Source organism: Taudactylus pleione, unplaced genomic scaffold (assembly GCF_031769625.1).
Source record: "Taudactylus pleione unplaced genomic scaffold, aTauple2 ptg000019l, whole genome shotgun sequence".
NCBI lineage: Eukaryota > Metazoa > Chordata > Amphibia > Anura > Myobatrachidae > Taudactylus > Taudactylus pleione.
In genome coordinates this window covers 11,469,422-11,496,950 of record NW_028284421.1, presented here as the reverse complement: position 1 = coordinate 11,496,950, position 27,529 = coordinate 11,469,422, and the positions used below count along the sequence as shown (strand labels likewise).

The window sequence follows — 27,529 nt, the reverse complement described above, 5'->3', positions numbered from 1 at the left end:
GGCCCTGTATCCTAGTGCTGTGAGGAAGTACTAATTACAAAACATATCAATAGCATCTTGGATTAATCACTAGTTTGGAGGGAAAACATCTGACCCACATATCCTTATTAAGAACTGGAGTTGTGCCACCCTAGAATACAGAACCTCTCTATTTCACAGCTACAGTATGCAGCTTTCCAATTGTACAGATTGATGTAAAATAGCATATCTACTCTTGTCTTCATTTGAAAAGCAATTACATCACAGACCAGTACTGTAAATAATTTAAAAAGAAGGGAACCACACCTTCAACCTCTATTTTGCTAATACCACAACCCCCCACCCCCACTAGAAATACAACAATGCTATCCCTAGATTGTAAGCTCCTAGGAGCAGGGTCCTCCTCCCCACTGTCTCACAGCCTTCTTCTCTAGCACTTCTATGACAGCCTTCACCTTCCCAGCTGTATTGTGTATGGAGAATTGTGTTGCTAATTGTTACTTGTGCTCTGTTTATAAGTTGGTTACTGTATTGTAATGTAAAGTTCTGTGTACCCTTTACTGTATGTACGGCGCTGCGGACCACTTGTGGCGCCCTATAAATAAAATATAATAATAATATCATGGCAGTTATGTGCTTGGTCCAGGAATTAACACCTTTGCACCTATCAGTCACTTCTTGATTGGCAGAAATGTGAAAGTAAAAGGGGGGTTGCATTGTTAACTTTGTTTTAGACTATGTTTGGCAAAAATCACCAGAACTGTAAACCTTTAAAAGTACAATAGTGCTACCTGCTGCCATGTTCACTATTACAACTAGTATAGCTTGTAAAATGTTACTATAGCCAAGTACTATGAAGCCTGATGAATGCAGCAGTGTGCAAGGGTGTTCAGGAGCATAAGAATGTTACGTAACAAGTTTAACAGATTCCAAATAAATGATTTCCTGTGTCAGTAATCCATTCTTCATCTGCCTATGCTTGTGTTTGGTCATAATACTATTATTACATCTAAAAATAAATGAAGACTGCATGCTAAACCCATATTTAGAAAATTCATTGTCACCAGGGAAAGAGTATTCTGTTTTTTTCTCTTAATAAGCTATACGTTTGTTCCCTATTTGACTCCTTATTGATGTTTTTATGGAGAATGTTATAGATTAAAAAATCCAAAACTAAATAAATAACCAAGATTCAGCTAAAAATTGCATGCAAAACGTATACACAAGATCCACTTGCAAAATAGAGTCAAAATTAAATTGTGAACGAGCCCTAAAAGGATGATAGTTAATATTGTTCTAAACACTATGGGGGTGATTCAATTGTTAGCCCCTGCGGCTGCATGTGCCGGGAGCCCGACAGAGCAATTCAATTGTACGGGTGCGTACAGCCGTGGGAGCATACATTTCAGCTCACAGCCCCCGAGGGTGCTGGTTGAAATGTGCGATAAGTCGGCACTCTGGGCGTCCAAACGGGGGTTTGGGCGCCCAAAGCAGGACTTTAGACAGGTTTAGCCACTTTACGCGGCTAAACCCTGAATGGGCGCGACATGCACGATATGCATGGCCGCCCAAACACAATTGAATATCGCACCCAGATCTCCCGTCACATTAAACGGGAGATAAGGGGCGATAAAACAATTGAAATCGCTCCCTATAAAACAAATACCACTTTCAAACAGAATTCCCTAATACCTGGCTTTTACCTGGCATTTGAGTGTCGGGTCGTTTTGCCGTTCCCAGCCTGAAACCCCTTTCAGACAGAAAACCAAATTACCGGGTCAAACATTTCTACCCGGGAATTTGCTGATCAGGGTCAACCCGGGTCAAAATTGCAGGGTCAAATTAAATAGTGCCAGGAAGGAGTTCCCGGAGCTATTAAATTCAGCACGCTCTTAAGGATTTCTTCTTGCAGAAATCCAACAAAACTACAGGCGCGATGCTGTTTTCTGCCCATAGCGCCGCAGAAACAGCATCACGCCGGGCAGTTTAGTCGGAGAATGCCCCTTCTCGCGACTAAATACCCTGTTTAAGGTGTGAGTGGCGGGAGAACGGTCATTCTCCGACCTAACAATGCGCTAAATTGAATAGTTACGGGCGCTCCCTCCCGGCACTATTTAATTCGCGTTAAATTGAATCGAGCTTAAAGACCCAGGAATTTCAGCCCGGAATGACCCAAGTACCAGTGTTGATCAGCAAATTACTGGGTAAAAGTACTTTACCCGGTAATTTGGTTTTCTGTATGAAAGGGGTATAAATAATTGAAATGGCTTACCCTATATAAAGCAACCCCTAATGTATGCTGTGTGTGTTCCAAACCAGTGATCCTATATCTTGTAAACATTCCCACCATCTTTAATAACTAGCGTCAACTGTAATTCCACAAAACGGAACCTACACATCCCTTACATGTGGTAAAGTACCTAATGCAGCGTATCCACTACGCAACATTACTGAGCGATTGCACGACATCGTAATCATGGAATCGCTGAGTAATCGGGCACAAATCGCGCACATCTTGGCATTCTCACTTTACATATCTTTTTCCATAGTATCACATCAACACATTCAGATGAATAACTTTTTGGGTTGCAGAATGGTCATATTAAGGAATATCATCCCAGCAGGTGCAACAACCAAAGCTGAATGTAGAAAGTGCTGAATGATTTGAACAGCTGAACAAAGAAGATGCCATGGAAGTCACTAAAAGTGACACGATTTAAATGCTAACAAAATGTGGAAGAAACTAACACCAGGCGAGCCATTCTAACTACCACTTTGAGACTCTCCAAAATTATTAACAGACATGAAGGTTTCTTATAACAGCCTAAAGGGCCTATGTATCAAGCTGGTTTTTTTTACATAAAGTTATGCAGAAACTACAGTTACTGTGTACCTATGTACTAAAAGCACAATGCAGGAGATTTCACAGAAATCTCCAGCAAAGTGCTAATTAGAGCTGCAGATCGCAGTCCCCATTATTACAAATAGGGACTACGATCTGACCCCCTATGTACTAAACTCCAAAACGCAAAGCTTTTCTGTGTTTAGCACCAGTAGTTAACACCATCGATGTTGTGTACTACTTTGAGCCTATGGAGGCTCCAGGGGCAGGAGAGAGATCTTGCAGCCCCCGGCCGGTTCTGGAAGCAGACGCTGTGCGCATAAGTCTTTCACTTCCACAATTTGCCGGGATATAACTCTCAGGGACAGCGGTTACCGCAACTGATGTCCCTGCGAGCTCCATTTGTTATATAGCAGGAATATCTTCATGAAAAATGAAAATATCCCCTGCAAGTTGGACCGATAATAGTCGTGGCAGTCCCATGATTATTAGTACATAGACCGCCAAGTTACTGCTACAAATAGATTAAGATGCTGAGTTTTACAAAAATCATTAGCAGTTCACCACTCATGGTTTACAAACACCTGTCAAAATGTTGCTCTGAAACGAGAGCATATAACCAATAAACAGTTTATTAAAAACTGACGAAAAGTGCATTAAAACATTTACCAATCTGTCATAAGTAGAGTAAGCTTTCACGTAAACACATGGAATATTAAGACAGATCCTAGTAGAAATAGCTTGATAGATAGACAAATTCCACAGCATAATATAATCTCAAGAGGCCTAGCAGAGTAAGCACATATAAAAGAGCAAGGAAACCAGGAACACTACACAGTTCTGTATATCCTTTCATCTCTTCCCTCGCTGTAGAAGTGAGGGAAACAAAAAAACACCTAGAAGCAATGCATATTAATATATATATATATAATATATTTCTGAAAGCATTTTTACATTGTTCAATGCAAGTGTATGTCAGAGTTGACAAACTGCCTTTGGTCCCTCATCTTTCCACTCTAGCAGTGAAGGTCACCTCCCACATTCCTGCAGCAGATTAAATCTACATGCCTGCAGTGACACCATGCTAAAAACAGCACACGTCCATCCAAAAACTACAGAGAATGCGGAAAACGAGCTGATAACTTACAAAAGAAGAACAGGACAATGCTTCCTAAATAAACAAAGGTTGAAATTGAAAGCAGAAATAAAAGACAGCAAAATGAGACTACAATTAAAGCCGCGTATCCACTACGCGATGTTACTGAGCGATTGCACGATTACGACATCGTAATCGTGCAATCGCTCAGTAATAGTGCACAAATTGGGCACTATTTTGGGCAATAAACGACCAGCAATTCGCGCTCCCGCTGGTCGTTTCCGACATCAATTATCTACTAAACATGCTGGTCAATCTGCCGATAACGACAGATTGCCCATGTTCAGAGATGGTAGATGTGCCTACACTGAATGATCAATCATTCAGTGTAGGCACTGCAGGGGGGAAGGGGAACGACGGTAGTATTACGATGTCGTAATCGTACGGTCGTGCCGGTATCTGCTAGTGTATACGGGACTTAAGTGTTTCCAAGAGTAAAATCATGCTCAATACTAAAATTCCTAAAGGTGCATACGACATCGTAATCGTGCAATCGCTCAGTAATCGTGCACTAAAATGTAGGAAACTACCAGCGATGCGCGCTCCCGCTGGTCGTTTCCGACATTGTCCATCGCCTGAACATGCAGGCCAATCTGCCGATAACGACAGATTGGCCATGTTCAGGAATGATGGAGTGTGTCTGGACTGAACGACTGACCGTTCAGTGTAGGCACTGCAGGGGGTCAGGAACGACGGTACGATTACAATGTCGTAATCGTACTGTCTTTCCTGATCGCACAGTGTGTACGCATCTTAAGTGTATCTGGACCATCTCCTCACATAATGCAGAGATATTAATACAGTATTTGGTTCTAGTATGAAGGAATGCACAAACCAGTCTATAGAACTCTGCATATTTACATTAATATTTAGCTATAGACTAATGACCCTTCCTTGACAAGATAATCACAAAGATAATGAGGGTAAAAGGAAGTGCTAGACATTAGCACAATTACACAGATGGGTCTTTATGATCCTGACACTATTGGTGATCTATGTACTGAAGTTTGATGACGGAAATAAAATTGACAGTCTGGATGACATACCAGGGACAAAAAAGTAGTACATGCGGTGTTTATGGTCTGTAATCCATGTTCTGTGAGTACAGAAAGTACATGTTCATAGATCCTTCTCAACTACTTCCACTGCAAGTGCCTGAGTGATAGAGCCATGGGCGCATAGGGCACCCATGAAAGCCACATGGGTTGAAGACCACCAAAAGACAGAATTCACAATCAGATGGTCAATGTTGTATTTATATGCTGTAGCCTTTCCACAGGCTGCACACATACAAGACAAATAAAGGTAATATTGTGCGTGGTTTGCTAGTATGAATACATATTTTTTTCTCTGTTTGCACAGTTATTACAAAGTATAATGGAAGATACAGGGCACTGATTTTTTTGTTATGAAGGGTAAACTATTTCAAAATAACTATAGTATAAATTGTTAAAGTGTACCTGTGTGACTATGGTTGCACCATTTCTAATCCAAACACAAATTGAAAACAATGATGGCATGAAATACTAATTTTATCCAGAAGTACTTGCACTATAAAATGATAAATGATCTTGCCTGCTTCCCACCACACTATGTATTCAGATAGCAATGATCCATGTGACAAGTTATGCTTTGGTGAACCAAAAAGTTCATAACCATATATTACACAAACAAAACATACAAGTTTCCTTGTGGTTATTTGCCAATTACTTAAAATTATTACATCTTCTAAAGATATTTAACATATCACCAAGATGTTAGGTCAGCTGTCCTTGAGCGTCTGTGATTCAGAATATACTGGCGAATCTTTGTAACTACACATGTGAAATATAATATAGTACTATACGCTTACACTGCAGATAAAATATTATGAAGTGAATGATGAGACGCCACAGGGTAAGCTTCCCTCATACTAGCTGATCAGACATCGTGGATTGAGTGGCAGGATCACTACCCAATTGAACCACACCCATGAGTAGCTAAAGTGAATGCCGTATATCCATAAGGCTCTCAAGCAATGGCCTCATCACCGCTGGGCAACATAATGGTTGGAAGACAATATTGCACACACAGGCAGTATAATTAGAGAATATATACTAATAATTGCCATACTGGGGGCAATTCAAATGTTTTGCCGGCGCCTTTTTTTTTTTTTTTCTAAGACGCCCGACAGAGCAATCCAATTGTTGCTCTGTTAGGGCACGATAGCCGCCGGCGCCGGCATTTCTGCACACACTCAGGAGGGTGCGAGCACAAATGTGTGAGAAATCCACTGGTTAGGGCGCGCTAATTGCCTAACCAGAATTTTAGACGGGTTTAGCCGTTTTACACAGCTAGACCTGGTCTCACAGAGGGTGAAGAGGGCGATAATTAATGAGTGCCCAGAACAATTGAATAGCAAAACTAGACACTCAATTATCACAAATTAAAAAAAACATTTGAATCGCCCCTAAATGTCATTTTTCTAAGCCTACCTTTGTAAAATAGTTTTATCTATTCAATATAATTCTCATGCACAAGTGTAAAGATGGGTACACACTGGCAGATATATTGGCTGATCAATTGATCGGCCAATAGATTGGGTGCCTGTCGGCCAGTTTGTACCAGTGATATGTCTGTTCTTACACATATATTGCGTCAGCTGTGCTGGACAGCCGATGCCCAATACCTCTGCAGATATATTGAGGCATAGTGCTGTGTGTACAAGTGGTCAGCTGACCGCCCGTACCCTTGCAGCGGCAGCAGAGGGCAGGGGGCACGACACTCCCCCGGCCAGCAGGGCCCGTCCCCCTCCAACACACAGAACACAGATGATGATTGGTCATACACACTGAACAACCATCATCTGCAGATATAACTGTGCAATGTGTACCACAAGCTTAAGTCATTACAAATTAGACAATACAGTCATCTGAGAGTTACAGTGAGTGACACCACTAGCCCTGAACGAGTTTACCACTCCAATCAGTATATTTAGCATTTCTGCAAAACTCTCACTCAAACCCAGCCTGCTCAGTTATACCCCTTTTCCACCAAAATCCCGGGACTGACCAAGGAATGGAACATGAATATCCCGTATCAGCGCCATTCACGGGTGCAGTGTTGGCACTTGGAGATGATGTAATCACCAAGGGCCGGAAACTCCAGATCTCCCCTGAACGCCAGACCGGAGCGGACCGGCCACCAGGGAAGGCGGGACTTTTCCGGGAGGGGGGGGGTGTCATGCGGAAGCTGTCTGTGATAGCTGTCACCGAGTAGGGAGAGATTACAGCCTCACTGTACAAAGTGGGGATGGGGTAAAAACCTTAACGGTCTGGACCATACAGGGAGACTGTAATTTCTCACTCGCCAATGACAGCTATCACAAACAGCTTCCGAATGCCAGCCAATCACTATGTGGTAAACGGGTCCCACTTATACTGGGTGTGTCCCAGGTTTTACCCATGTAAAACCCTGCTCGAGACCAGCAGTGGAAAAAGGGTATTAGAGATGCACATCCCTTCTAGCATGGCAGTCTGCTGCAGCATTGTGATAGATCCTGATGGACATAGATAATCAATTATAAGAACACCTGTTTTGTGCATTTTATCCAGCTCAATGTACTCTTTGATATAGATTACCAATTTCTAAAAGTCAGCTTTACTCACTCGAAGTTTAACAGTGAAAGAAACTGGGGTCTGGGGCAGTCCTGGGAAAGAGTCACATCTTATACGATTAGTGGCAGTGCTAAATACTACTTGCATCATGGTACTGGGAAATACAGGTTCTCAGGGAGGAATTCAAATTTGTATCTAGTGGTTATTTCAAATAGTTAAATGGTGCAGCCCCCAAAAACACAAAAAGTACTGGTAATAGTGTCAGGTTAAGGAAAACTAGTACAGTTTCATATGGGCTGTTCAAATACTTACAGTTTAACAAACAAGCTCCTGCAACGAATCCAATCATGTCGTAAGATTTAGATATTGTAGTTTTTACTACGCCATGGTACAATGATAACTATGACTGGCACATAGCTATTTCCAGTTAGTACACATTTAGAAAAGACTAGAAAAAGGGAGGTGAAATTGCTATATAAAAGAACAATATACAAATAATCTTTGTGAGAGCACTGCAGATGGGATTGAATGCATTTGGCAACTTCAGAAACTGTGGAAAGTTTTTACAGACCACCAGAAAATGAGGATTTGGATATTTTAACAAAGTAGAGTTAGGTGAGTATGACACAAGTGGAGATGAATAGGACATAATCACTCATAAGAGCATGTGCAGTGCTACAAAATTGCAAGGTCCCTCTGTAAAATCGAGCTGCGTGCAACCCTGGATCAGCCGAACATACTAAAGGTGTTGATTTCATGTTCATAATTGTCTTTGATGGTGGTGTGCAAACTTTTTAATATTTAAACCACTGCTAATGGGTATAATTCCAGGTAATTGGAGAATAGAAAATGCAGTTCCGTTACACAAAAAAGGCAGTAGAATAGATGACTGTAGTCCCCAAGTCTCACATCAATAATAATAATAATAATATACATGATGGCGCAGATTCTTTAAGGAATGTTTCCATAAGCTTACAGAATCCATGAACTGAATAATTTGGTTGTTCTGGGAGATGTTACCAAGTATAAGACTGGGGTACCCATAGAGATTTAGATTAAAAAAATAAATAAAAAAAAAGCCATCAATAAATAGTAGACTATAATCTGAAGGCTCTTTTCTGGGATCAAATTCCAAGCTTCTACAAGGAAAAATGCCTTTAAAATAAAGACTTCTGTATAAACATCACTACTTATTAAACACTGGATGTATATAAAGTGGTATTTTTATAATGGACTATTGAGTTATTAATGTAAAAAAACTTTCCATTCACTCCATTTTTACAGAACACCCTGTGTGTATGCTCAGTCGTAAAGGGACACGTATAGCATCTATAACATACAGGAATAATCACACAGAACAGATTTTAGCTATCCTTTTTCTAGTTCAGTTCAGGAAATGAAAGCAAACATCTGACTACTTGCTCTTGGCAACATCACTATCTTCGCACTAGTTTTCGGAATTCCCCCATTATGTCATGTCTAATAAGCCACATGCCAATCAAGCAACTCTGAAATTTAGCAAAGAACTTAAAAATTATATCATAAGGATTTTATACTGAAGAAAGGGTTCTGAAGCGCTTGTCGCCATCTCTCCCCTGCGATGATGTAAGTGTATATCTAGTTCAACACAATACGGTTCTTTGAATTTAAATCTGATTTTTTTTTTTTTTTAAATACTACTATGCTGAAACAAATATACACAGAATACAATCTCCCTTTAAATGACATAATCACTGGAATTAAAAGCTTACTCAATTGTGACTCATCTGGTTAGAGTTTCAGTCATAGTGGTACTTTGTAACCACAAGACCTCACCACACTTTCTCACCCAAACCCTACAACTTCCTGATAATCACTGCTCACTGGAAAACAGATTCAGACAAGTCTACTACATCCCATGTGAGACACAAGATACTTTGTCACACTACTAGCCAGGAGGGATTGCTCTAGCAGCTCCACAAAGGAGCACCTGACGTACACAGCTGATCGCAGTCCATCCTCTTCTACAGGATGGCAAATACATTAGTTTAAGTTTAGATCATCACAAAATGTTCACTAACAAAAAACTCTCAGGGCGCAATTCAATTCTTTTTGCCGCCAGCTGACCCCCACCTCACGCCCGACGGAACTATTCAATTGTAGCGCCTGCCGGGCGCGATCATCTGCCGGCGCTGGCATCTCCAGGTGTGGCAAGCTGAAATGCGTGAAAAGTGACACGTTTGGGTGCCCAAACGGCACTTTCCATGATCACGCCCAGCACTTTGGTCGGGTCTAGCTGTTTTACTCAGCTAAACCCAACCTCTATGGGCGATCAGCACAATAATTGGCATCAATTGAATAGCGCCCCGCGATCTCCCGTCACTAAAATAGAATGCTGTCTGCAGACTATGTAAGATGCAAATCTTTATCATACTCAGGAGACGAATGACACCAAGGGCCATATCCAATTAGACCCGAAAATTGGCGTTTTTGTGAAATGTTTTCGACGATGCAAAGTTCGCTCACAAAATGCGTATTGTGCAATCCTATTGCCGAACTTTTCAAAAGTGCGAATTTTCCACAGGCTAACAACAGACGAAAACTTTTCACCATCTCAGAGCAAGTAAAAAGTTGTGCAAAACCCCTATTTTGGACAAAAATGTGGGGACTTGGCTCAGAACCCTTTGGACACCCCCCTAATGACAAATTAGGCAAAAATAATTTTTTCATTAGCTTAATTTGCCCAATAATGGCATGTCATTTTTGGGGTGAAAAATTTTAAGTATTGGGAAATAAGTTTACAGTGGTGGGTCTGGTATTTTGGGGGCTGTATGGATGGGATATGTGTTTAAAACTTGCAGGTGGCTGCACCAGGTGTATTTGTAACATTTTTTTTTAAAAGTGCACTTTTATGACACAAAAATATACTTGCACCCATTTTATTGTACCCCTAATTTAACTACATTTATTTTGTAAAAAATAAATAGCGTGAGTGTCTTAATTTAATACCAATGCAACGATTTTTACATCCCTCTCTCTGGAAGCCTAGCTTCAAGCAGTACAATTAATAAGCAGAGTGGTACTGACTAGAGGCACACAATTCAGCACATTGTACGCAGCAAACTTGAGATGAACAGGGGGGAGCTTTTTCTTCTTATCATTGTCCAAACTGAAGAAATGTTTGTTCATATGAACGTGTGACAGATCAAAAGAGGTCATCTGATCCCACTCAAATCAACAGCTTCACAGTTCTGTGATTCACTGCAGCTGAAAAAGGAGTTAACTCAGCTTTCAATTGCAAAGCTAAAATTAGCAACTAATCAATGATAATTAGCACATCAGAGTTGCAATTCCCCATAATAGAACTCAGGTACACCAGACACTGGATACAATTAAACAAAGTAAATTACTAAGGGGCTTATTTATCAAGGCGGTTTTTCATATAATTATGCAGTAACTATAGTTTCTACTTTATATTTAAGTATCACTGGCTATGTACTAATAGTCTCAAAGTGAAATCTCCTGCAAAAGGCTAACTATCAGTGCAGATCACAGTCCCTATTATTATTATTATTAATGGGGACTACAATCTGAGGATGGAATAAACCACTTTATGCCCATAGAGGAATTCTCCGCCGCCTCTGGAAACTGACACAGTGCACATACGCAGATTCCACGCAGTAGTCTTTCACGAATGAGGAAGACTCCTCCAATATTTGCAGTTTTTCGTGGTAGTGCAGCGATTATTAATACATAGCGCACCCCCCCCCCCCCAAGATAGACATATATAATTTTCTTTAAAATCTAATAACTTGTCCCACGCGTAGAAAAAATATATTTTTGAACTCGAGATCAAAGGGAATGTGGTTTTACTTGAAGACTCTAACAGTGGCACAGGATGTGTTATTGTATGTTTAGTAAGGTCAGGGTACACTGGTATGGAACTTTTTTATTTATGAATACTGAAAATTAAATTGTAGGTACATAGTCAGTTTTTCAATAACATAGTATTAAAATTATTATTAGTTCACAGAAGGTACAGAAGAAAAAAAACAAGTTGGATGTATGGAATTTATCGTTATCGTTCAATCGCTCATGAATCGTGCACATCAATGTCGGAAACGACCAGCGATGCGCGCTCCCGCTGGTCGTTTCTGACATCAATGAAAACCCGAACTTGCTGGGTCAACCTGACGATAAGGTCAGGTTGAGCATGGTAGGGGATGATTGATGTGTCTACACTTAACGGCTGAACGTTCAGTGTAAGCACAGCACAGACTGTGAAACGACTGCACGATTACAATGTCTGCTAGTTGATGTGCCTCAATAGAAGTGTGAGAAAAGAACATGCAAGGATTTGCCCATAACATCTTGCACTTGAATCTGCCCCCAAGCCTCTGGCTTCCTACTTGCCTCTATTCATCTCCACACATCATGACATTGTCTTCTTCTGCTACTATGAGTTATTCTATGCCCACCTTTTCATAGGAGGACAGCCTCGGCAAAAGGGAGATGAAAATAGAATACAATGAAGTGCTCTGAAGCTATATAAACACACCTTAAAATAATCTATTCACAGCACAGACTGTGTTTGCAGATATGCCGTTATCATACACCCATTAATATTGCTCTCCCTATACCAAATGCAGCCTGTATTATTGGACCATAGGCATATGTGTGGCCCCAAAGTGTGCATAATTCTATTAGGGATCAATTCAATTACATGCAAGTTTTCAAACGCAAACTCGCAACAAAAAACAATACAATGCAGCACGGGCGTATTAAGAGAGGAGGAGGCCCAGGTGCTGTCTCCGTCCGGGGCCCCTTCCTCTCTATCTGGTGGCCAACAGCGCACTGCAGCAGTAGACTCTGAGCACTAGTCTGAGCCCAGAGTAAACTGCACATGCGCAGGTCCCCGGGAAAGTGGCGCGGCAGTCATTTTCACGGCAATTTCCCTACCGCGCTTGCGCAAAATGCCGGGGCGGCCATTTTCACAGCGCTGATACCTCTCTGGAGTCCCACGTTGGTGGTAAGTATTAAAAATATGGGTGCAGGGTGTGTAGTGTGGGCTTTTCTAGACCCAGGGACCCGTGTACACCCTGCACCCATTATAGATACACCCCTGTATCGCAGCAATGAGCGCACACACAAGATGCATAATTCAATTAGAAATGGAGAATCACTGGCAGGGAGGTTGGGTGACTTTTCTACAATAAAGTGACCTGGCAGAAGTGCGTGGAACAGTAGGGAAATCATCCTGGACCTCACAAATGTGGCAACTAAGATATCAGGACAGTATAGAAGGATATTAGTGACCATAAGGAAAGTGGGGGTTCTTAAAAAGTGTCAAATAACTGATTTTAGCATTTTTTTTACTTAACAGTGGAAAAATTATAGGCAACAAGTATTTTTCAATTTGTACGCCAAAAAACTGTAAAGTGATTTGTCATTGTTTTTACACAAATTAAAAAAAGTTAGGAGAAAAAAACAAAACACTTAGCTCCCATCAGTAAAACACCCTCTATGTCTCACAACATTTAGCCCATTATTGAGCTATTCAGATATATTAACCTGAAAAATGATTTGACGTTATTGCCCAAATTATACTATTTACACCACTCCAAGTACATAATCGTTCATTGGGTGGGGTGTACGAGAGATTCTGCACTGTGTTCAAATATTTTTACCTTAAAATAAAGATTTTCCCTACATTTTCCCCTGAATTTGCTGGGAAAATACAATGCGAGCTAGGAAGTTCTCACCATAGAACCTATGGGATCATTAACATGCATAAAATTGGAAAATAGTGAGTCACCCTGTGTGGGCGTCTCTTCCAAATACTAGTGATCTGGCCACTAATGCTGGCCATACACACTACAATTATCGGGGCGATCTGCCCGATATTTCCGCGGATCGCCCCGATAATTAAAGCGTGTGTGCGGGTGACCGTGGGTTAAATATCGCTCAGTCGGGCATGCCGGATTGTCCAGCATGCCCGTCTGATGCGATATTTACGAGTTAAATATGGAAGGAACAGGGAAATGTCTCCTCCCCCGGGGCGGAGCGCAGATGTCGGGGCTAATAGATGTCCGCGGCTAACACTGAGATATCTGCGGGCTGGCAGGCTGCCAGATAAAATGTCTGTCGGTCTGTCGGGCATTTTATCTGGACATGTATGCCCAGCTTTAGTCCAAGAACAGACAGATCTCAAACAATATGGCTATCCAAACTGCATAATGGCCTTGTCACTTGGTAGTACAGCTGAGTGGCAGATTCAAAATGTATGTGGAATAATTAAAAAAAAATAAAAAACACATTAGAGAATGCAATAACAACAATATTATTCTATGGGCATACAGATTATTTTATTTTTCATCTTTACAGGGTCTGCTGGAGTTAAAGAATAGAGAGTGGAAAATCACATAGGGTTTACTGATCCTCAGGGAAATACCAGTGTACATGTACAAGTTTTTCAACACAACAGTTGATGGGCCAGGCATGGAAAGGAGATGATCTTCCATTCAAAGGTTGCTAAAACCAAAAGACTCTGCAACAGCTGTTGGTTACACACAACAGAGTCTTTGTAAATGTAACAGATGCAAACTGAAAAGTGGCAAGTTGGACTTTTCACTTTTATTTTAAGGTCCAGTCACATTTTAGTCCAGTGAATTTTGGCGATGTAAAGAAGGTAAATGCACGCAACCTTAAGGAACTTCCTTTATATTGGGGTTTTCAGGTTGTCTATGTGCATTGCTAAGAGCCTTCAACTCAAAATACACTATGAAGCCATCCATGGTAATATTTAGAGAAATATCTTTGTGTTGGTATGCGTTTGGCACCCCGGCAGATGCCAACGCTCCCATTACCGGCACCGAAATCCCGGCGGTCAGGATGCCAACACTCCTACTACCGGCACCGGTCAGAAGCCCGGCGCAGTCATTCTAACCGCCTAGATACCGAACGTAAGGGGTCTTAAGGGGGGGTTAGAATTAGGGTGCGGGGTTAGGCACTAGGGTGGGGGATATGTTAGGTTCATGCACTGGGGAGGGGGGGGGGGGTTTAGGGTTAGGCACCAAACAGGTAGGGTTAGGTTTGGGGGAAGGAAGGGTTAGCATTCCGACAAAGATTTCAACAGCTGGGATCTTGAGCTCCGGATCTCATGCTGATTCCCTTTGTGTTCTCAAATCCATATTTTTTAAACCAGTATTGATGGTATACTGCCATTTTCATTTTTGTATTCTAAAAAATTAATAACAAACATGGAATAAGCTATACAAAACTCTAATATTTAAAAATAAATAGTATCCATTAAAGTGTACATGAGCCATAAATTATCCATATGACCCCAGTTTCTGTTTCAGCACTTGTCCAGGGCCCATGAACTTCAATATTCATAAGATTCTAGTTAACGATTCCTCCGAATGCTGGGTCGCCTCCCATAACACTATCTTCGAAAGGTATTAATATTCTTTTGCAGAATATATAATTTTTCTCATAAAATACCCATGAACAGTATTTAAACATGCAGAAGCTAAATAAATCTTCAAAGCAGAGACGGTATCTGTAAGAACCTTTAGTAAGACACGTGCCTTCTCACATATTGGTAATTTTGACAGCAATTAACAAATTTAACACAATGTTTCCATTTTAGCCTTGATCTCTGCATAGGGTAACAGAACATCACCATAGCAACCATTGGAGACAAAAAAAAAAAAAATGCTGATTGTTCAAAGCATTTTGACATTAATATAGTGACACTGACATTTATCAGTACAAAAAAAATTGAATATTAAACTTTTAGACAAATAACTTTTTGGGGCTAAATACAGCAATTTAAACATGAACTTCATACTATTTCTAGAGACACGGTTACAGAACTATTATATAGTTGCATGTAAACTACTGGTTATTAACTCAATAGTATTTGAAAATATGCTGGATACTGTTTATAGTCCATTGGAAGAATGTTTCTACTTTATTACTAACTGCAAACCTTTGTTTGACGATACAAGGCTATAGTTCCATCTAATTATTCACAGCAGCTTTTTTATGCGTTTGTAAATGCTTTTAGCCAAATATTAATTTTCATGTTCAAAAATCTAGATGCTGTGCAGGGACTATTTTGCCTATCAACTAGTGAAACCACCACTTAGTTAATAACGCTTCAATAAAGTCACAAGTTCTTAATGAATTGATAAGCTGCATTATCATAAATATTGTCTCAGCCCACAAAATGGCTGACTCCCTGCTGCATAGGAATTAGGAACTATTTAAAGTACTGCAAACAGTTCATCCTACTCCGTAGAATCCAATGTTCATGGAAGTATGCAGTTTCCGAAACTTAACTATTCCTATCCACTGGATTATTATTATTATTATTATGATTTACAGTTACTTATATAGTGCCAGCATATTGCGTTGCACTTTACAATTGGGAACAAACAGTTATAAAACAATACTGGGTAGTAACAGACAGACAGAGGTATAAGGGCCCTGGCTCGCAAGCTTATATATGGAAATAGGCATCGATACACAAAGATAGGTGCTACCTATTGCATAATGGTCCAACCAGATTGCAGAGCTTCTTGGTGGGCTGTATGATCTAGTCATACAGGAATGTTGACAAAGGGTCAGGAGGATGTGAAAGTGAAGGAGGAGAAAGTATGTAAAGTTGTGTGTGGACTGTATAGAGGGGATGTAATTGGGTAGGATAGCTTTTGGAGGTTATGTAGGCGACTCTAGAATTATTTAACCGGACCCATCAAAAGTCAGTATTAAATATTAAGAGCCAAACAAGCAATGGTGCCAGGCCAGACGAAAAATGTCCAAATGTAACCAACATGAATGATGTCAGCTTTAGAGGGTGCTCTGGCACAGGACAAGAAGAGGGGGTTCCTGCATTTGTATAGTGTCGGGCACATTCCATGTGGACCCCCAGAACATATTCAACCATAGAATCTATTCTTATGCTATACCAGGGTTTTAAAGTTGAGCTTCTCAAGACAGATTTCTACATCATTATTTTAAATTTTAATTCATATTACCCAAAATACAAAACAAAATACAATTAGGGAATAGGTCCTTACCAATTAAATGAATTGCAAATTTCAGAGACAAGCCATTTAAAATATATTTCAAGTTAGCATTTTTATAGATAGTTTAATAGATTGGAATCGTACAAAAATTGGTTCTCTTAACCTGAAAACAATGCTTGACATATTTATGATGTAATGAATGGTTCAGGGAACAAGCAATGATATAGCTGAAAGCGCAGGTATACCAAATTGAGAACCTGTACTTGGGCACTTTCCTGTAATTTAATGTATTTTGGAAACTATTTGGCGCCTCTTGTTACATGGAATACTTATTGTTTAGCGTGTTACAGGGCCAGAAGTGATGTCTATTCTAATGTAAGTTAGTCAGAGGATAGTGTAGGTGCTTTCTGTCACCCCAAAGGACAGGCCAGCCACACGGTCACCATCAAAAAGCAAGCACATCAAAATATAAAACACTTATTAAATATAAAAAAAACACATTCTTGCACGAGCACCTTTGGAAAAGACATTGACAATTATACATCAGCCACTATTAAATTGTAAGGTGCCTTAAATACTACTATGATTACATACGTACTAAAACTTGACTGAAAGATACTTAAGATAATAAAGCACACAAGTGCCATTGGCATGGTGTTAGGAGGACTGTAGGTTTGTTATACCCTTACTTATATCCTGCTAGCAACACAGCTGCATGACACCCGGCCAACATTACGGAGTGTATGCACGGCCAATGACACATGCATATGGACCAGGACCGGACACAGGCAATGTAGGGATCTTATTCCTGTGACCCTTACCTGGGAGGGGAGGAGATCCTGCTGTCCTCAGCAAGCTGCGGCCACGGCCGCACACCGGGGAGCTGCAGAGTCCGAGCTGAGGAGGAGATCAACAGAGTCCTGCTGCATACCTCCCGGCAGTCCCGGAGCCGAGGGACCGTCCTGCACCCGGGCCACTTTCCCGGGATCCGGATGCTGCCCTACACTGTACGGGAACTCCCTGGGCGTCTCTCACACCTCCTGCCCCGCTTAGATCCCCGCAGATCCGTCTGTTCTGTATCACCGAGCGCCCGTGCTCACATTACACTACGTCCCGACAGCTCTGGGTCCGACCGCAGCCCTTCCCCCTGCCCGCTCCCGGTCCTCCCCTTCCTCGCTTCCCTCCCCCACACGTGGGTAGGGCGGAGGGAGCCGCAGACCTCTGGGAAGCCAAGTGTCGTCCTCCGTAGTTTGTGTGTGAGTGTATAGTATGTTGCTATCAGACACATGCTGTGTTATTATTATTATTATGCCAGGAAACAAGAATGCTCCATACAGATGCAAAACAGACACGTGCTTGCTATAATATTTAGGGGGCTACTTATTGTTATCTGCAGTATGGCTTCAAAAAGTATAAATTATTATCACCACACACGATGACAATAAGGAATGATTATTCAGAGCTATTGGAAAAAAATATCTCTTGTGGGACATAATGGGGTCTATTTACTAAGCAGTGTTAGGAGGCAGAGTGAAAAGTGATAAGAAAGTGATAAGGTGCCAGCCAATCAGCTCCTAACTGTCATCTCACAGGCTGTGTTTGAAAAATGACAGTTGGGAGCTGATTGGCTGGCACCTTATCACTTTTCACTCGGCCTGATTCAGAGCCGCTCGTAAGCGGCCGCTCGTTCGCTCCGAGCGATGTTCGCACATCTGCGTATGCGCCAACCAGTCAATGCGGTCGGAAAACGTGTGTTCGCAAAATAGCGAGTGCCTGCTAATTTCAGTGACAGGATGAGGCGTTTGTGGGTGGTAACAGGGGAAGGTGCTTGAAAACGGGGAGTGGAGATCCGAACGCAGGCGTGCCAAATGGTCAAAACGGGCGTTTTAAGGGTGTGCATAATTAACAAAGCAGCGTCATCGACCACGTCACTTGGTTGTTTCTTAAACTGAACTGTTCGCATGATTGCGGTAGGAAAATCCAACCACAAGCACTGCGAGCAGTTCAGACGCCTTTCGATGCACTCGATTAATCAAATAAATAGCGGAGATGACGTATGATGCGAGCGGCCAGGGGGTGTCTTTACAAAATAGCGAGCACATGTTTCGTTCGCTCGCTCAGACATAGAGGCGTCATCAGACCGCAAAGAGCGAGCGCTCAATTTAAATAGCCGGCCCCTTTTTCTGAACGAGCGAGCGCAAATAGCGTCCGGCTCTGAATCAGGCCCTCTGTCTCCTAACACTGCTTAGTAAATAGACCCCTAAAAGGGGGGTTTCCACTTAGCGATTTAACCAAGCGACTGCAAGATAACGACGTCGTTATCATGCAATCGCTTGCAAATCACGCATGCAACGGGCATGTTTTGGTGGGACCGATGGTGGCATATAAGAACTCACCCATCGGTATTACAGTGTGTTGAGCATCTCAGACCTTGCACATTCGGCCGCACACATGTACGCATGGGAAGGAGTTTGTAGAGTCATTTGCATAAAGTTGCAGATGGGTGACCACAAATAGACGCTGCTGCGTGCGATTCTGTGTGCGGCTCAGAATGAGGCCCAGAGATACCAAACACTCGGAAGCAGCAGACAGTAGCAAAGGTCCATTTTCCAGAGCATCTCACTGATCAGTGGATACACCAGAGTTGTGATCTCAGCAGGTTAATCTACTGCCTGAATGTGCACAGCCAAATGTTGAAATGTTAACAAGTGTGATCAACTAGCAGTCTTGCTTTACAGAGTGCAGAGCTCTGTGGGCGGCACCGTAGTTGAACCCCAACGCTTGCTCCTAGCTGGCAAGGTACCTGGAACAGCACCCTGCAGCCAATAACGCTGCCGCAGTACCGCCTGTAGCATCTTTTGGACGCTATAGACAGGCACCCTTGCCGTGTGTACAGCTCCCTGGGACATCTTGAAGACGCTCTGGGCACTGCTGCACTTCCGGATGCTGACGGCCTCACCCATCTTTGAGCGTTGCTCATGACGTCATGTGCAAAGGAGACGGGGTGGCACAGGGCGCTGTTAAGTCCTGATAGTTTATCTGGGAAATTACTTAATTCTGCAAATAACATTATCAAGACCCCATAAGCATGTGTTGTGAATGACTGTCCATGGAATAGAGTAAAGCATGAGTAGTCATTCAAAGGATTATACAGGTGCTGATCTGGCAGCGGCAAGCATTCTGATAGGTGAAATCTCATTCTCTTTCCTGTCTGGGGTGTTGCTCTTTGCTCTGGTGCAACAAAATGCTGAGATACAGACCAGAGTGTTCTAGAAGTACCAGGGCAGAGAGTCACACCCCAGGCAGGAAAGAGGAACTGCACAGGTTGTGACAGGTGCAGGGTGCTAGAATGAACACTATCTTTCTTAAATGTCAAATTGTTACATTTTCAGACTTCATTTTGGAAGATTACATTTTCTCCATATATTTCGTTAGCCAAACATTGCTATTTTTTTCTGTGCACCTCAATGAGATGAGAGGGAAATTTAGCAAAGCTACTGGTCGTGCATTCTCTCAACCATTCCAGGAAGCATTTCACGACCATCACAGAGATTTGTATCTCCCTCAATAATTGTTGTTACCACAGGTTCCTACAGTGTACAGTGTTGATGTTGTCAAGGGGCAAGCTGGACAAAGCAGAGCAGTTTTAAACACCAATGCAAGGCAAAGTGTGCAACAAAACTGTTATCATTGGGCCTGATTCAGAGAAGTATTCTATGATTATCTGTAAACTGCGCATGCATCTAAGTCGCACTGAGCATGCATCAAAGTACATTATTGTAGTTACTCAAAGTGACTTTTTCCTCGCAGTATGAGCGTTTGTGGGAGGTAGCAGGGACTGGCAGCAGAAAGCACAGGTGTGTCGGGGCGCGTCACAGACTGCTTTTCAGTAGACACGGCCATTCTGTACGACCATAGGGTTACTCAAAAGATCAATAATCAAGGAGTTCTGCCACTGATGAGGTGCAGCACTGCAGAGAGAGGTGTATATCTCGAAAAATTGGGGGCCCTTCAAAATTTTGCTATGGGGCCCAAAAAGTTCTAGTTACGCCCCAACATGGGTTGTCAGACTGGCATGTATCATAGGCTAGCATATGGAGACATGTCAGGAGGTATAAGCGGCATGTGGGGTGTGGTAGCAGATGGATGCATCAGAGTAGCAAGTCTTGTGGTATGTGGAAGCAGATGGTGTGGTCTGAGTGACATCTGGAGGCAAGTGAGGAGGTCTGACTGCTATGTGGTGGCATGCAGGGCTCCACCACTCTCTTATTCAGGGTTCTGGGTGACTCCCAATTTTATATATATATATATATATATATATATATATGTGTTTGCTCTGGCCGCCATGGCTCCACCATACACCTCTGGATGGAAGGTTGCATAGCAGGAGTTTTGAGCAGATAACTGTAAGATAAAGACTTGGAGGAGTGAAGCTGCATACACACGTAAAGATTTTCTGTCCAACCATCCAACTAGTTGATTGGTTGTAATGAAAATCTGGTAACGTATGGGAGTAACTGATGATCAGCAATTTGCTCCTAAATGCCAGGAAACAGATGAAAATGGTCGTCAGACAAGTTTATTAAATGTTTGATCTAAATAAATTGTTCAAACAGTTTTTGTGCATTTTCTGGCGTTTGGGAGCAAATTACTGATTGTCATTTGCTTTCATACTTTACCAGATTTTCATTCCAACCAATCAGCTAGTTGGATGGTTGGACAGAAAATCTTTACATGTATATGCAGCTTAAGGCTACATGGGATGTAGTTAGTATCTCGGCTGTCGGGATGCCAGCGCCGAAATCCCGACACCAGCTAGAATCTCAGTGCTGACATCCCGACGATCAGTGCTGGGGTTAGGGGGAGGGTTAGGCTGCCGGGCGGAGGGTTAGGTTTAGGGGTGGGGGTAGGGTACTTACGAGCAGGTGCCGGTATCCTAAACCTGTTGGGATTCTAACTGCCGGGATCCTGAGCACCGGCAACCCGTACCCAACTTGGCTACATACCCCGGCCAATGGAGTTTTATGGGCATTTTTAATGCTACTGAAAGCTTGTGTGAAATAATTTTGATGTGGGTTTGATATGTGTTTTAACATGTATTTTGAAGATGATTGTATAGTTTTCAGATGGTTTGAAATGTGACAAGCATGCTGAAATGGAACACGTCACATTCATAAGAAGCCCAACACACAGCACGCCTGTGGTCGCCCGACCACCCCCCGTCACCACCCACAAACGGCACTTCCTGTCAATCAATACCAGAAGGGTCTGCGTACACAGTGTGTGTAGTCTGTGTATCCTTACCCGATCGCACTGGCTCATTGCGAAAACATCGCCAGAGTGAGTGCGTTCTCTCACTTGCGTTCCTCGCTGAATCAGACCCATTGTTTTCAAGTGTCACACCCGGTTGCATACATTTCATCAGAACTATAACACTATTAAAGCATGTTGAACAATACTGGTGGGTATGATTCCCCAGGCTGGGTACGCAGCAAAAGGAATAGAATGGTTCCAGGTAAAGACAGTTATGGTTCCAGGTAAAGACAGTTAAGTAAGGCTTTGGTTGCTATGTAATCTGGAAATGATTCAAGGTATGATACCATTGACTAAGCAAACATTGTGCAGGAAAGCAAACATGCTTTAGGCTCCAGATGTAAGCAATGTCACATTACAGAGATGCATCTATTCAGATTCATAGCAGGAAAGCCACAACTGGGAATACAAGACATAAATATCATTGGTTTTTAAGTTATTTGTTACAGTCCAGCTTATAAACAACTATTTGTAACCTGCATTGTTCATCCTGATGATAGTTAAGTGGGAGTTGCAAAAGTTTTTTTTACCACCTTCCAACACAATATTTGGGGAAGATCTATGGGGTATATTTACTAAGGTGCGGGTTTTTAGAAGTGGTTTTGTTGCCCATAGCAACCAATCAGATTCTAGCTATTACCTTCTAGAAGGTGCTAGATAAATGTTAAGTAGAATCTGATTGGTTGCTATGGGCAACAAAACCACTTCTAAAAACCTGCACCTTAGTAAATATACCCCTATGCCTCTATATGCCAGGGGTTCCCAACCACAGTCCTCAAGACACACTAACAGCCCAGGTTTTAAGGATAGCCATACTTCAACACAGGTGATTTAGGGTCTGATTGAGACCCGGTCACTTCCGCTGGGCGCTCGCAGGGATTGTGGGCGGGTTTTTTTTTCCTGCGGCCGCTCGCAAAGCTGTGGGAAACCACGAACAGCTTGTGCGAGCGGCCAGGAGACCATTGCGATAATCGTGACCTTCAGCCTTGCGACGAGACTCTACAGTAGGGTCTCGGCTTCCGCAAGGCCAAGTGGACTTCCTGCTCTAATAGAGCAGGAAGTCCACTACTGACATTAGCAGCTTGGAGAAGTCTATCAAATACTGGTTACCCCATAATTCACAATAGCAACCCAAGCTCTGAGCAACTGGATCACTGTCCAGTGTGGCCACACAGATTACAGATAAGGCCACGTGAGAGCAAATTAGTTTGTTCTGAAAATTACCACTCATACAGGACAATGTTAAAACCAAATTCCTACCCTACTGCATAATCAATCATAAATAAATGTTAAAGTGCCTAGATAAATACATGGCCACAGTAATCCTTACAAGTGGTGCTACAACAGAAAAATAGATTGTAATTTGCTAATACACCCCACTTAACCTGTAGAGATAATTTTATTTATTTTAATTGTATTAAACGCACAGTGATAAGACATAATGAGAACAATAAAAATAGGGGACAAACACTTGATCAAACTGTGAAAAATTGTGTTTATTATTATGAAACAATGGGGGCAATTCAATTTTTTAGCGGGCGTCTTATCTAATGGGCACCCAACAGAGCAGCAGCGCAAAACTGCTAAACCCGTCTAAAGTAATGCTTTGGGCGCCCACACATTTCTGCTTGCCACCTGCGATCAGAAATGTGTCTGTCTGCGGCTATGGAGAGCCCAGACAGAGCAACAATTGAATTGCTCCATCGGACGCCCATTAGTTAAGGCGCCTGATAACAAAAATGTAATCGCCACAATATCTGCCAACAGGAAAACCTGCAAGTAGACTTAGTAGTACTGATGTATTAGTACATCAGTACTAATACCGGCTTTGTATGGGAGCAATTTTGAATTTACGCCAATAGTCTTTTTTTAACCGAGGTCTTACAACATTGCCTTGTAAACGACATTAGATGTTTTTTCTCCTGACATCAACACGAAAAGATTTAGGGCCTGATTCAGACCCGCTCGCTAGCAAGCGGACGCTCGTTGCAGACGATGTTCGCTAATGTGCACATGCGTGTAGTTCGCAGTGCGCATGTGCAAACTAGTACGAGCGATCGGAATGTGCTCGTTCACCCTGCAAAGACAGCCCAGTGGAATGAGTGACAGGAGAGGCCATTTGTGGGTGGTAACAGGGGCAGGCCAGTGGTAACGGGGGAGTGGAGTTTCGGACGCAGGCGTGCCAGAGTGTTTTCACGCCATTTCTGGGGCATGCATAATTAACAGGCAGCATCATAGTACACGTCACCTGGTTGAATAATACACTTAAGTGATCACAGTGCTTGCGGTAGGGTACAGTCAACCGCAAGCGCTATGGTCAGATCCGATGGAACCCGATATACCGATGGTTGTATATACTTCCTGGAGATAACGTACGCTAGTGGGCGGCTAAAGACAGGCTGGTGAGCATCTGTAAAAACAAAGTGATCGCTCGCCAAGACATAGTGGGCGTGCTTATGCCTTGCCAAGCGAGCGGCTGCCTTGATGTCACTTTGCAAAATTGACATACACTGGGACCGAGCGGCCGCATCTAGCGAGCGGGTCTGAATCAGGCCCTTAGTTTTGGTGTGACACGCAAAAGGGCCATGTAAAGTTGTCCATGAGAAAAACAGTCTTCACTTAGGTCTACTCCAGCCACATTGCGTTTGATGAAAAGCCTTTGCAGGTGGGAACTTTTTGCGCATAAGTGCGTATCGCTCTATCCAATTGCCAGAGTGTTCGCTTTTGCGAAAACTCCATAGACAGAAACCAGCGAAAAGTTTTTCCCATCTCCAGAGCAGGTGATAAATTGTGCAAAATCCCTATTTTTGGCTAAAAATGTGGGGACTTGGTTTAGAACCCTTTGGACACCCCCCTAATGACTAATTAGGCAAAAAAACCTATTAAATTGGCTTAAGTCCCCCTAATGGTGCATACACACGGTCAGATTTTCTGTCAGATCTGAACGATAACGATTTTAAAAATCGTTCAAACGTTCATATCTGATGTCAGATAACGATATCTGACATCTGATGTGTTTGCAGTCATATTTGGACAATTTCATTAATTTTAATACTGTCTGAAATTGTTCAAATCGTGTGTAAAATTGTTAAAATCGTTGGTAAAAATCGTTCAATCGTTCATCTGACAGATCTAACCGTGTGTATGCACCATAATAATGACATGTCATTTTTGGGGTGAAAATGTAAAAAGTGTTGGATAATGGATTTAAAGTACTGGGTCAGGTGTTTTGGGGGGCTGTTTGGATGGGACAGGTGTTTTTAGGATTGCAGGTGGCTGCAGCAGGTGTATTTTTACATTTTTTTTAAACTACACTTTATAGACACAAAAATTTACTAGTACCTATTTTAATGTACTCCCAATTTAACTAAAACTATTATTTTTTTGAAAAAAAACCCAGCTTTTTATAATTTTTCTACACTTATGCAAAGATGCATATAACAGCCATTTGACTCAATTAGGGCTATTAATACTCTTGTATATTGATTTCTAGTGTCAGTCAGGCTTTTTATGAGGTACAGGCTGATTTCCCAAAAATGTGCTGTACTTTTCGCTAGTTTCGCCAGGCGCAATTAGTGTTCACTCTAGCTCCGGCGGCAGACAGGGCGCCGGAGCTAGAGAGGGCAACTTTGTGCGTGCGCCGTAGGCCCGAAAAGGGGGCGTGGCCATGAAAAGGGGCGTATCTATAAGACACATCCCCTTTTCGTCATACTTTGGGGCATGCCCGCCACTTACGGACATGCCGGGCAGCCCCCAAGCGCTGCAGACAGTGAGAATAGATACCGGGCACATGCACCCGGCATCTATTCTCCGGCGGACCGCAAGCTGATTACTGTAAAAAAAATAGTAAAAAAAAAAATTACTTACCTGACTCAAGGGACCGGTGATCAGGCCTCCGGTGATGACTCCCCTCCGGTCAGCTGGTCTCCCACAGTGCACTGCTGCCCGGTCATCAGGTGATCGGGTCCCAGTGCAGTTTGGGAGATCACCTGACCGGAGGAGAACATCACCGGAGGCCTGGAGCATGCAGGTAAGTGTAAGTAAGGGTGAGGGGGGGTCGCGCGGGGTCCGCGATTGCTGGGGGCGGGGCTTAGCCCCGGGGGGGTAGCAGCGTGGACCGGTCGGCTTATGCACGGGCACTTAATCACGGTATTTTTTGCGAAAATACCGTGATAAGGCTCCGAAGGGGATTACCAGGGACAGAGCTTTATCGCAAGCTCTGTCCCTGCAAGGGATTTGTAGTAAATCCCTGTGATATTGCCTGAATTCGCAATGCGAATTTACTCGGTAATATCACACTACAATCTGCATTACCAATGCGGATTGTAGTAAATAGAGCCCAAAAAGTGAAAATGTATCACTAGTTTTGAGTGATAAACTCGTTGATAAATGAGGCATAGTCACTAAGAATGGCAGTATGAGGTATCAAGCACAAGAGTTGCTGTAAAATACCTCATCATTTTCTTTTTTTTAATGAATTCATGAATTAAACTAAAGACGATGTCAGAACGCCAACAATCTTGCGTAAATGTACACTTGTAATGACATGTCTTAGGAGTATCTCCCTACTTAATTGCAACTGATTTGGTTTTATTATCTTTAGTGCTACACCTATGCTGAGTGACATAGGAAATGACTATAGGGTTTCTGTCGCACACAATGTCAAAATCTTGCAAACAAAGTACTCAGATAATTGCATATAATATAATAATTCTATAATAGAAACTATAACATGTCATTCGTTTTAGCATAAGCCATACAACCTGCAATACTAGTCAATCTTAGTAAATTACTATTTATTATGTAAAAAAAAATACGGTAAATAATAACAACTATTATAGTCATAACTGCACTGTTGCAATCATTATGCTCTTTATGGTATATAGCAATTTATCGCAAAACTTTAACCAGACCTGCCAACCTGATTGGTTTTCATTAAGATAATGCTTTACTTCTGCTTTTCATACAGTTTTGTAAAAGTAATCACTAGGGCTAAGATACTTATCTGCAGTTAAAGTTTTTTTTTGTCTTTTTTTCTCAAATTAACATGTTTAATCCTGGTTACTGCAATTAGAAAGTGATTGTAAGCTGAGTATCTTACTATGAAAAGCAGTCAGGTATACTTTAAATGTTGGTGAACCTTATATTCTAAAGGGAACATATGGCAGTGTGCAATATATAGTATTTTATATATCATCCCTTTAATTCAGGACACATAACACAGATTATGTGGCTGAGAGAGAGAGAGAGAAGGAGAATGCACACTGGAATAGAGTTTGAGGGCAGATATATTTGTCCCAGGTTTCTGACCTGTTTTAAAATCCCCAGGAAGATGTTAGTTGTTGTGTAAACGGCTTGCTCTGAGCTTTTGGGCTTTGCTAAGAGCATGTTAATCATTCCTGGGGTTTTGTATGGAGAGTAAGGATGGGCTCCATCCATAGGTCCATTTAGCCTAAACACTACACAATTATTGGGCCGATTTGCCAATAATCGGGTGATCGGCCTCATTTATTGTAAAGTGTGTATGAATGATCATTTCAGTTATTCACCAATAAAATGGTTAGAAAACATCCACAAACTCATTCCTTTGATTATCTGATCTGTCGGTCAAGACCGAGAATCTCAGCCT

The 27,529-nt window shown here is 42.1% G+C and overlaps 1 protein-coding gene across 8 annotated transcripts in view; it reads right to left on the bottom strand.

The window, feature by feature from the left end:
* The window catches only part of TJP1 (tight junction protein 1), a 423,870-nt gene that overhangs the window by 138,373 nt on the left and 257,968 nt on the right, over positions 1–27,529 (bottom strand). Inside the window, exon 1 of one of the 8 annotated variants that reach the window (XM_088445476.1) lies at positions 17,409–17,748. The exons of the other annotated variants lie outside the window; for them this stretch is intronic. The gene's annotated coding sequence lies outside the window, so the exon portion shown is untranslated. Of the gene's footprint in view, positions 1–17,408; positions 17,749–27,529 lie in introns of those variants that run through there. 8 annotated transcript variants of the gene reach the window in all.